The following is a 10,055-nucleotide window of genomic DNA, read 5'->3' as shown; positions in this document are numbered from 1 at the left end:
TTTATAATTAATGCTTTCTTTATTTTCTCACTCTTATTTTCTCATTCTCACTCTTATTAATGCTTTTAAAAAATTCAGAATCAATGTGCATCACTTTAAATGAATATAATTCGTCCTTTTATTTTTCACCAAAAAATGTTATTGATCCTTTTTCTTTTCAAAGGATTGATGACATGTGCATCATTAAATATTATTCAATATTTGTTTTATTCAAAGACATCAATTAATGTCTTGTAATTCCCATTTTACTTTGTTTTATTGTCCTTTATTTTATTCCAAGTTTCTTAATTCCACTATAATTTTAGAAATAAGAATGTAAAAAAGGGACGGAAAGAGTAACATTAATGTGACTATTCACTTGTTGAGGGAGTTATCACTTGCTCACACTTCCAACTCCATCCTTTCATACAGTTATCCACGTCAACATTTTCTCTCGCCGGAGTTTTGGACAGCCACGGCATTCACTCTAGTCCACAAATTTCCCAATTTTTTCTGGGTAAATAATATTTTCCTTCAATTTCCACATATTTAGTCTTAATTTGCTTTGAATTTTATATAATTTGTTTATTTTTAGATATATATAACCTGTAAGAAATGAGCGTTGATTTGAATTTACTTTTCATAAATTTCAGGAAATTATGAAATCGAAAGAAGAACTGGAGCTGAATTACTGTAATTTTGATTTGTAATTGTGTTTTTTCATGATGGGTTTTGAATTTAATTCCTGAATTATTATTAAAAATGCAAACTTTAAGTGTTTGGCCTTTGAGAGGGGAATTATTGGAAGTACCCCAGCTTGAATTTCAGTTGGGTTTTGCTTCTTTTGGGTGTATAAGAAATATAATTAGAAGAAAAAATTTGGGTAGAATTGATTCAACTGTTCATCTGAAGAGGTGTTCTAGGCATAGCAGGACAGATTTTGATGATATAGGTGTTAGGGCTTTCTTTGGGTGTGATAAGATTAAACTATTTCTTTCGGGCGAATCAAGAAGTTCAGCCGGGTTGTGCTTTCCGGTGGGGTGGGCTTTAGAGGAGCAAGCAATTGGCAATAGTGTTATTGATGAGGATTTGGAGGAAATTGATGAATTGAAGGAAACGCGGTTAGAAAGTGATGATGGTGGGTTGTGTTTGAGTAAGAATATAGGAAGTGGTGATGATGTTGGAGGAGAAATTAGAGATGTAGAATTAGAGGAAGTAAAAATGGATAGACGAGTTGATGTCCGTGGGCTTGCACAATGTTTGCTGCATGCACAATCAGTAGAGGATGTGGAAGAGATCATGAAAAACGAAGATAAAGTGCCTCTTCAGGTTTTTTCTTCCATTATAAGTGGCTTTGGCCGGGAAAAGAGACTTGAACCTGCAATGGCTGTTGTTGATTGGCTTAAAGAGAAGTGTGAAGAGGGTGAGGATGCTTATTGTCCTAACCTTTACATATATAATAGCCTGCTAAGTGTTGTTAAACAGTCTGGAGAGCTTGATAAAGTTGACATGTTGTTGAGTGAGATGGATGAAGTTGGCATTTCTCGGAATGTCGTGACTTATAATACTTTGATGGGCATTTATTTGGAGGAAGGGCGAACAGCTGAGGCTCTAAATCTCTTTGAGGATATTAAATGCAAGGGACTATCTCCGTCTCCTCCTTCATATTCTACAGCCTTGTTAGCTTATCGAAGAATGGAAGATGGGATTGGTGCATTAAACTTTTTTATTGCTCTGAGAGAGAAGTATATGAGTGGAGAGCTCAAGATAGATGGTCATATTGACTGGCATTATGAGTATCTTAAGCTTGAGAACTTCACCAGCCGCATATGCTACCAAATTATGCGGCGATGGCTTGTTAAGGATGGAAACTTTACCACAAATGTCTTAAAATTACTTATAGAAATGGACAAGGCTGCACTTCCACCGACACGTGAAGAGTATGAGCGACTTGTTTGGGCTTGTACACGTGAAGAGCATTATACAGTTGCCAAAGAGCTATATAATAGAATAAGGGAAAATCACTCTGATATAAGTTTATCAGTATGCAATCATATCATCTGGTTGATGGGCAAAGCTAAGAAATGGTGGGCTGCTTTGGAAATTTATGAAGATATGCTAGATAAGGGGCCGAAACCAAATAATATGGCATATGAGCTGATTGTATCTCACTTTAATGTCTTGCTAAGTGCTGCTAGGAAGAGAGGAATCTGGAGATGGGGGTTAAAGTTGCTGGACAAGATGGAAGCTAAAGGTTTGAAACCAAGAAGTAGGGAATGGAATGCTGTTCTTATAGCTTGTTCTAAGGCTTCGGAAGCTACTGCAGCTGTGGATATATTCAAGAGAATGATAGAGAAAGGTGAAAAGCCAACTGTAATTTCGTATGGAGCATTACTTAGTGCTCTTGAAAAAGGAAAATTATATGACGAGGCTGTACGGGTGTGGGAACATATGCGTAAAATTGGCGTTGAACCCAACTTATATGCTTACACAATTATGGCTTCAGTTTATGTTGGTCTTGGAAAATTTAATCTTGTTGACTATATCATTCAAGAAATGGTTTCAACAGGTATCAACCCAACCGTTGTTACTTTCAATGCAATTATTAGTGTATGTACAAAGAATGGTCTGGCTGGTGCTGCTTATGAGTGGTTTCAACGCATGAGAAGTATGAGCATTGACCCAAATGAGATCACATATGATACATTGATCGAGGCTCTTGCAAATGATGGCAAGCCCAGGTTAGCGTATGACTTATATTTGAGTGCGTTAAATGAGGATCTGAAGCCCTCTTCAAAGGCGTATGATGCCATATTTCATTCTTCAAGATTATTTGGTGCTACTATCGAGGCCACCTGAGAAGAAGAAAAAGGTGCCAACCAAAAAGAACCACTCAGAGTCCGGTACAGTGATTGATCTTCATAGCCAGAGTAATACGTTTGTTGGAGAGGAGACTCGTGCACAAGAAGCAGCAAAATACCTGTAAAGTATCTCAAATTAGTGCACTTCTGTACTACATGTATATCAAATTGTGCATTCTCTGATTAACATACTGAAGGAGTTTCCTTCTCTGGTATATTCTGTGACACATGACATTTTTTGCCAAGTAATGGAAAATTGTATATGTTGGGAAAACTTCTGATGTGAATTTTCTTATTTCCATGTTTTTTTTTAATTATTATGCCTTTGTGTATTTAACTTATGTCATATGCTTGTACTATATGTGCATATACCAGATCTTCTTGCTAATACTTAGTTTATGAATTGCTTAATTGATTCAGTAGTACAGTCACTACGGTACTGAGCTTATATTATGTAGAATTTTTGTGATGTGTTTCTGAATTCGACATGTTTCTAGGCTATCCACTCTTGTGATAGAAATAAATCATGCATTTTCTGAAAACCTTAACGTGTACTCCGTATTTCTAACATGAGGGATTCTTATTCTCTTTTGAATGAAAGGTTGAAACAGCCCTTTAGATGCAGAGAGTGTAATTGTTTTTAAACGCTTGTCCTCTTGTACTGAAATTGAGTTTTGGGTCTGTGCTACAGTCCTTTGTGATAGATGACAACTACACTAGCTCTGAACTTGGGTGAAAAATTGTGCCTACAGGTATCAGGTAGCTAATCTAGCTACACGGTGTGGATGATTCTGTAGTGATTGAGCTCAGCAAACCGGGTTAGGGGACTTTTGCTTGACAGTGGATGTGCGCTTGTAGATCAGCCCACATTGGCTGGTCAAACCCAGACACTGGCTGGGTTGAGGCCACACCAGATTCACCAGCCATATATTAGGGACCGGGGTGCTTATAAACTCATCTTCATAGGGCATCAATCTGGCTTATCTTTCATAGAATCAGCATCACCACCCTCGCCTCCATGGGCGTAGTATTCTCCCCGTCCCAATTTACTTGTCCCACATCTTTTCACAGAATTTTTTTTTCTCTAATTTTCTTGAGTTGGCCCCATCATACCAACTCACTTTTTTACTCTATGATTTTATTTGTATAAATCCCGCGCAAATGGCTATAGAACAAGTAAATTAGGACGAAGAGAATACTGCAACTACAGAAGTAGTTATTGTTGTTTGCTATAGAGAGGGGGGGGGGGGGGGGGGGGGGGGGGGGGGGGAAGGTAGAATGAGGGAACATCATCATGAATCATGTGAAAACGTTATACCAATTTGATCTTTGAATGGGCTCCATCTTTTGTCTCCTTTATGCCTAGTCAATGATCTTCAAATCTGCAATTTGGTCACCCAAATTTTTCATATTTAATTATATGGAGGCCTCTATCACCGACAAGTAGCAGATACATAGGAGATTCTAACTAATCTAACTAATGTATTGTAAAGATTTGGCGTTTCATATATATATATCGCCTTTAGTACTATGTTTAACATTTTCCCGTATTTTCGAATGTTGACGAGCTAGAGATAATTTTGTATCTACATGTAATAATGTTGAAATGGATATACAAGAATACTGAAAGAGTAGGATTAACATTAATAATGATAGTAATCTCTTTTTTGACTTTGTAATCAAAAGTATACTTAACACATTTGGATAGGAAGTTTAAAGTTGGTGAAATCATAAAAGTGATCCAATTTTGTTTTAAAAGAAATGTGATTCGTTTTGCTCCAAAAGAAAAAGTGATCCGTTGCCCCTTCCTCAAAAAGGAAAAAATAAACCATTAACCCTTACGTAGTAGCTATAGTACTATACTTCCTCGTTCTTACAATAATTAACAAGTTTGACTTTTTTTTTAATATTTATGAAACACACAAATTTTACTAAACTATATTACAAATTACAACGTTATTTAAACAATTACGGAGTATATACTAAAAAAAAATTTCATTTATAAACTAAACAAAATAATTTATTGGATCGTATGCAGATCAAATTTTAGAACTAGTTCCCATTAATTTATTGTGGACCACTAATATTAAAGTCACTATGTTTAGATATAGCTATATTATAAGAAAGGTCGTTATATTAATAAAAAAATAAAAAAATAAAAAAAACAATATATTACAGTAAAGGTCATTATGTTAAAATACAAATTAGTTTGTTGTTATAACACCGCGGGCTTGTAAAAAATGAAGTAACCACTATAATACTAACATAATAACCCCTATTATACCGACAGAGTAACCCTTTATTATATTTATTGAGTAACCCCTACCATACTGAGAGAGTAATCCTAGTATAAGTAACCCCTACAATTAAACCAGAGTTACCCCTATAATACTAACCAAGTAGCCACGGCAACCCACGTATAAAAGTTAATGATATAATAAAGATCATAAGTGATTAATATATGTTCAGAAAAAAAAAAAAAAAAAAAAAGAAGTGATTAATAAATTTTTATAATGAGAGTTTTAATATACTAGTCGTATGAATAATAAAGGTCACTAATTCACTATATTAAAATAGAATAAGGGTCACATATGCAACATAACTTCAGCTGTCACGTATAGACCTCGAATCTCTCAATTATATTGTTATTTAGGTCAACACAAGTTTTAATAAAAATCACTATATTAAAATTACGATCAATAAGTTCAATAACACGTCGAGTGGTACATTCAGACCTAATGTCCACGATAACCTGATCCACACAAGTTTTTTCCCTTTAACTCAGCCCTAAGTTTATGCCCCTAAGTACGTCCAACTTAATTGAACAGTATATCCAGTCATTATTTGAGTTTAATAAATCAAATACTACAAAGGAATAGATATGGCCGTAAGTCAAACTCGATTATTGTAATCTATACATTAAACTCGGTACAATCATATATACATTTCTATTTTCAATATATATATATATATATATATATATATATATATATATATATATATATATATATATATATATATATATATATATATATATATATATAACGTTTTTGTTTATTAGTTTTATGAGTCTTGAGTTTTTAGTACTTTTGGGATACTTACATAGTTACATAACTACAAATCTACAATATAATAATCATATTTGGTTGAAAACTTTACATAAAGTATTATTCTATTATGTTTATGACTCGTAACAAATTTAACAAGGCCCTGAAAAAAAAAGAAATTTGTTTGCTAATAATTGAAATAAATTATTTTTTAATCAATTAAACGATACTATTAATGATATACCTTGGTGTTAATTAATCACCATGCATGATTAATTCCCCCTTTACGTGAAACAAACTCCTTACATGCATGCAATATGCTGCCAATTCATAATGTATTGGATCATTTAAATGTGGGAAAATTGCAGATTACAAACGTAGAGATCAGATCAAATTTATACTTTAATTTAGGCACAAGAATAGGCTGAAAAGTAAGAGCCATAACATACTTTATATGTTTTGATTGCCTATTTCGTAAACTGGTTGAAATGTGACTCAAAAAGGGTTTTGTCCAGCCTGCTAATTAATTGTATTATTATGCCAAAATCTTCCAAAGTTCTCTTGGATCCTTAATTTTCTGGTGCCACATGCTTTATGTTTTGTTATACTACGTATATATAAATATAAATGAAGTGTTACTTTTCCCCATTTTATTTGTTGCTATAAATATAAATAAAACATGATAGCCCTCAAATACTAAAAATATACTACTCCCTCCGTCTCATAATTTAGTTCTTATTTGTGTTTTTTCACGATATTTAAGAAATAGGAGGAAAAAGTGCATAAAGTACATTAATAAAAGTGAAAAGTACAATCATAGACAAAAGTTAGAGAGAAAAAGTGGAAAAAAGTACAAGCCATTTGCAAAATTAAGGGTAAATTAGAAAGTATAATGAATAAAGTTAAAAAAGTGAGGATATTAATGATCTTTACATACTATTTAAAAATAGAAATAGGAATAACATTTTGGTTCTCCAAAATAGGAAAACAGTAACTATATTATGGGACAGAGGGAGTAGTATGGAACGTGCTAATGCACCTCGTGCATCGATTATGAGCTACTATATACTCCCTCCGTCCCATAATATATTTTCTGTTTTCTTATTTTAGAGATAGTATGTAAAGACCTTTACACCCTCACTTTTTTAACTTTATTCAATGTATTTTCCAAATTATCCTTGAATTTTGCTCATACTTGATACTTTTTTCTACTTTCTCTCTCTAACTTTTGTCTATAATTGTACTATTCAATTTATTAATTTAATACATTCACTTTTTCCTCCTATTTCTTAAATACCGTGAAAAAACACAAATAAGAATTGTATTATGGGACGGAGGGAGTACTATCTTAATTTTTTTTAAAATTACTATATATGTTTGTATAATTGTATTATTAACGTATAATTTCATTTATTAATAGTATTATTAATTATAAGTAAGCAAAAATTATGATATATACATTGAGATATCTCTAACAAGATCTTACTTTACTATGTGGTTTTTTATCTTAAATATCAATCACAAAAAATAGTCAAAGTGAATTATGTAACTAGTGTCGAAAAAGAAAATATAGACACGTAACAAGAGTGTAGCATCTAAAAAGAACCTATGTATACAACTAACCTAACCACTACTCCACTAATTAATGCCCCTTAAAGAACATGACTTGCCCAGTTTGACTAACTTTCATACGATAAACCATCCAAACAAATAAGTGATTACATAGATAATTAACAACCTAAAAATAATAAAATGCATGGTGATTTGATCTTTCTAGCATTGCAATAAAGTGAACTTTTGTTTCCACATTGCAATTTCTTTAGTGTAAAGTTTAGGTCCTTATTTTCATTATCCACTAGAAGAATAATTGTAATATAATCACATATGCAGCCGTAAGGGGTATTTATATTATTTTCCTAAAGTTAAAATTGGTAGTGCACAAATAATTAAGTTTTACTCTTCTAGCTAGTCATAGTACGTATAATTTCTTAATTTCTTAAACATTTCTAGTCTTATTTTATTATTATTATTATTATTATTATTATTTTTTTTTTTTTTTTGACAAAGTATAATTTCTTACACTAATACATATAATTTCTTACACACTTCTAGTCATAATTATAATCATGTATTTAATCATCACGTACAAGTGGAATTTTCTGTTTAATACAGTGGATTAAGTAACTCTTTTCTATTAGACAAATAAACGTAATATATCTAAAACTTTGCCTAAATTTGAGTGTATAATAGCCATGTTTAATACTGGTGATGAATATATTAAAAAGACCTAACAAGTAACAATGCAAATAATCATTTTTTTTTATTTAATTTTATTTTTATTTTATTTTTTATTTTTATTTTTATTTTATTATTATTTTTTTTTTTTTTTTTTTTGAAACAATGCAAACAATCATTTTGATCAGCTTAGAGTTAGGAAGAACTCTTTAGCTTGAGTATGAGTTGACTGGTCCGGTCAAGTTAAGGGTGTGCTATACGCCCTATACTAACTCAAAATTTTAGAAAATTTAGTTATATGTTCATATATTTCATGTAAAATTAAAAGTGCATATTTGTTAAAAGTGCATATTTCTACAAATGCATGAATTTAGATATAACTTTAGTAAAATTTTCTATTCGCGAATTCATAATGGCCAAAGTGCCAAACTACTCAAATCATCAAAATATCTGTATATCAAAACATAAATTAATAATTATCAAAATATGAGTAAACGATAGATACTTATTATAGTGAAATTATCTATTACTCCAAGTAATTAGCAAGCAAATAACAATTAATGGTTCATGAAGGCGGATATACAATACGCATGGTACATTCGTAAAAAAAAAATTAAAATAATAAAAAAAAAAAAGTTAAAAAAAAAAAACGGAGAGAACATTGTATAGATCGAGATGTAAAGAATATTTAGCTAAAATGAAAAGAACATTTAGTTAAATTGAAAAAAACATGTTATAAAATCGTAAAGATTAAAGAACACATATATGTCTAAAGTAAAAAGAACATATTGTTAAAATGTAATGAATGTGATAATTTATGAGCGTCTATTTTAAAAGAACATGAATAATATAATAAAAAGAACATAATATATATATATATATATATATATATATATATATATATATATATATATATATATATATATATATATATATATATATATATATATATATATATATATATATTGAACATAACACTATTTTATGAAAAACATCATCTTCAACCTTTGTCACATTATTCTCAAATTCAACATTCAGATTCATCAAATTTCAAAAAGGAAAATAAACAATGAATTTTATGATTACAAAATATTCTAATTCAAATCTAAAATAACACAATTAATGAAAAATAAATACAAAATTTCATTCTAAATTACCTTCGATCTTTGACTAACAAATCCACATATTCACCTTCATTAACAATCATTCCATTAACAAAACAATGATCAAAAGCACCACGAAACTCTATCTAAATTCGCAACCATCATTTTCTATCAGTAGAATTTCTTTTTCTCTATAAAATTTCTATTTTTCTCTCTAAGATTTTATTCCTCTCTCTAAAGAATTCAAACAAGTGAAATTAAAATATGAACAAATATACAAATTTCTAAATTGAGATTGGGAAATAATCACCAAAACTCTTCAATTATGGAACAATTAATTCATTTTAAGATTGAAAAGCTAGACGTTCTTTAAAAAATACTTTTATATTCTTTCTAGAATTTTTGGAATAAAAATAATATTCATTACAATATATTATCATGTTCTTTATTAATATTAAGGATGTTCTTTAGATATATATATAAAAAGAACATCAAGCTTATTTTTTTTTATTTTTTTTTTTACAAAATAACTATATATTCTTTACAATACAACTATATGTTCTTTACCTGAACAACTATATGTTCATTCCGCCTTTTTTTTTTAAAGAAAACCGAATGCACGGAGCATGGTGCATCCGCCTCCAGGAAAAAATTTCAAGCAAATAAGGTAAATTTATTTGCATTAATTTGGAATATGTCACCTTCTCCTTTCTCACTATATTTTGAAAGTGTACATTTTAATTTTTAATTAATGTGTCATTGTTAATTTGTCATTCCTCATTTTAGTTTGTCATTCATTATTTTTCACATTCCCTTCACAATTTTTAACC

General features: G+C 30.4%; 1 pseudogene across 1 annotated transcript; it reads left to right on the top strand.

The window, feature by feature from the left end:
- The first annotated feature begins 358 nt into the window (after positions 1 to 358).
- On the top strand, positions 359 to 3,160 carry LOC145591578 (protein LOW PHOTOSYNTHETIC EFFICIENCY 1, chloroplastic pseudogene; annotated as a pseudogene). The gene is made up of 2 exons (XR_014102324.1): positions 359 to 496; positions 633 to 3,160. The product of XR_014102324.1 is annotated as a protein LOW PHOTOSYNTHETIC EFFICIENCY 1, chloroplastic pseudogene (transcript).
- Positions 3,161 to 10,055: the final 6,895 nt, after the last annotated feature.

This window comes from Chenopodium album, chromosome 18 (genome assembly GCF_948465745.1).
Source record: "Chenopodium album chromosome 18, dcCheAlbu1.1, whole genome shotgun sequence".
NCBI lineage: Eukaryota > Viridiplantae > Streptophyta > Magnoliopsida > Caryophyllales > Amaranthaceae > Chenopodium > Chenopodium album.
This window is presented reverse-complemented; position numbering and strand designations above follow the sequence as displayed.